The sequence below is a fragment of the Aulonocara sp. 'chitande type north' Nkhata Bay genome, linkage group LG22, assembly GCF_057382095.1.
Source record: "Aulonocara sp. 'chitande type north' Nkhata Bay isolate Kocher_YH1m ecotype deep benthic linkage group LG22, A_spYH_male_GT1.1, whole genome shotgun sequence".
NCBI lineage: Eukaryota > Metazoa > Chordata > Actinopteri > Cichliformes > Cichlidae > Aulonocara > Aulonocara sp. 'chitande type north' Nkhata Bay.
In genome coordinates, this window is record NC_141364.1 from 33401912 (window position 1) to 33404248 (window position 2337).

At 43.8% G+C, this 2337-nt stretch overlaps 1 long non-coding RNA gene across 1 annotated transcript; it reads right to left on the minus strand.

Annotated features, from left to right (window-relative positions):
* Positions 1 to 515: 515 nt before the first annotated feature.
* Positions 516 to 1524, minus strand: LOC147304519 (uncharacterized). The gene is made up of 3 exons (XR_015126781.1): positions 1455 to 1524; positions 1297 to 1375; positions 516 to 890 (listed from the first exon to the last, which is right to left on the minus strand). It is a non-coding gene; the product is annotated as an uncharacterized LOC147304519 (long non-coding RNA).
* Between the last annotated feature and the right edge of the window lie 813 nt (positions 1525 to 2337).

Here is a 2337-nt window from a genome sequence, read left to right on the forward strand (position 1 = left end):
ACAGAAGCGAGGCTGCCATATTGTGCCATCGGCCCCTCTGGCCATCACCAGTAGGCGGTAGGTGAAGTGTCTTGCCCAACGACACAACGGCCGAGGCTGTCCGAGCCGGGGCTCGAACCGGCGACCTTCCGATTACAAGACGAACACCCAACTCTTCAGCCACGATCGCCCAATGCAAAACCAAGATTCCACAAAGCACGTCCTGTACCTTATGCTTTATGCCCCAAAGTCGAAGCAGAGCTCCAACGCTTGTGTAACGCAATCTGTACTTACGCCAAACCTTTAATGCGTGGAAATCAGGACTGTTGACCTTGGGCCATTCACTAGGTGTTGGTGTCATCAATTTCACCCCGATGTTTAACCCAGAATCACAGTTTCTCTAGAAATAGGTTACAAGAAATCAAATGTATCCCAAATATCTGTATCCCATCAGAGGCTAGTTTCGTAAAGGAGATTGGTAGTAGCTGCTCCACCACAGGAACAATAAGGCTTCCAGCACACAATGGACACAACAATTATTTAGCATAAACACATTTATTTGACACAATTTTAAATAATAAACCCTTTTTTTTGTAGTGTCTTTCCACTCAGTGTCACAAGGAAAATAAAATAAATAAAATCAAATATGTATCCTTTAAGGTCCTTTGGCCAAAAGAAAATCACCTGAGCTCAGGGAAAAGTAAAGTGCATCGTTGGGGTCCTTTGAATTGTTCCTACCGCTCTGTTGGAACGGTGTAGCATCCAATAATAGCATCCAGCAGGCAGAAGTATCCACCCGCAGCAATGACCATCTATTTGCCAGGACGGTTCAGCAGAGTCATCAGATGAGGACTTCCACAAGGCAGTTCATCCAGTAGGATCCAGGGCACCAAAAGGGCAAACAAACCAGCCTACATACAAGTGTGCAGAAGAATTAACTAAAATATTCGTAAGTCTCAGTACCACTGACTCAGTGTCCATGTCACTAACGGCTTATTTAACAGACATACCATTATAATAATACAGGTTTGTCAAAATAAAAACAGAACAGAACATAAATGCTGTTAACAATGTTTATTAATGCTGTTCTCTTAGGCATAACATAATAACACTGTAACTGACCTCGTGTCGGCCGCCATTTCAGGACATTAGCCAGGCTCATTTAATGGCTAGCTTGCTAACAGTCAGCCAATAACACACGTTATACAATATTTAGCCTCTTTCTTAACAAACATGACAGCGGTAGATTTGATACCTCGCTGCAGTATAATAAGGCACAAAACATTTCATACGAACATGAGCTGCACGCTAACTCACCAGAGGGGTTCGTGTAATGGCGAATGGCTGTCGGATTCAGCTCAGCTTCACGTTCGTAACCGCTACAAGACTCCTTTTTCTAACAACATATTAAATCATTAGCTTCACATATAAAAGGTTTTTAAAACTATTTACAGCAACTCAAATGTCTAATGTACCCGAATTTCCAGCTCGCAGAGGGCATGAGAGCAGCATGCACCTCATCGGATGAACGGAAGGAAAAAACTCTGTAGCTGGAGTAGAGAGTGGCTATGCGCACGGCACAGTGGTGCGTTCAGTGACTACCAAATAATCAGAAATCCCATACTCAAACAATGATCTGGGTTACACTTGGAAGAGCAAGGAATACTCACCAAGGTGGAATGGTCAGATTGGGCTACACCAATAGTATCAGTAAGCAAGAAAGCAAGTGACAGTGTGCGGATCTGTGGTGATTTTAAGGTTTCAGTGAACCCAGTTCCCCGCATAGATCAGTACCCACTTCCACGGATAGAAGACATAGTCACAGCAGTGGCAGGTGGCAAACACTTTTCAAAAATTGACCTTGCCCAGGCTTATCTCCAGATGGAAGTAGAAGAGACATCCAAGAAATATCTGGTGATAAACACTCACAAAGGCCTATATCAGTACAACAGACTGGTATTTGGTATCGCCAGTGCCCCAGCAGTATGACAACGTGCCGTGGATCAGGTCCTACAAGGCATTCCATGAACACAGTGTTTTCTGGATGACATAATCGTCACTGGTGTTGATGAGGAGACTCATCTGGCTAACCTAACAGCAGTCCTGGCCAGGCTAGAAAAATATGGACTGAGAGCAAACAAAAACAAATGTGAGTTTTTTTAAGGATGCCATTGAGAATTGTGGACACAAGGTCGACAGAGTTGGGCTCCACAAAACCGAGGACAAAGTTGAAGCAGTCCTGAAGGCACGGAACCTAAAAATGTGAGTCAGCCACGCTCATTCTTGGGTTTAATTAATTATTACCACAAGTTTCTACCAAACCTTTCAACAGTCCTGCACTTAGGTAATTCTCTGGAG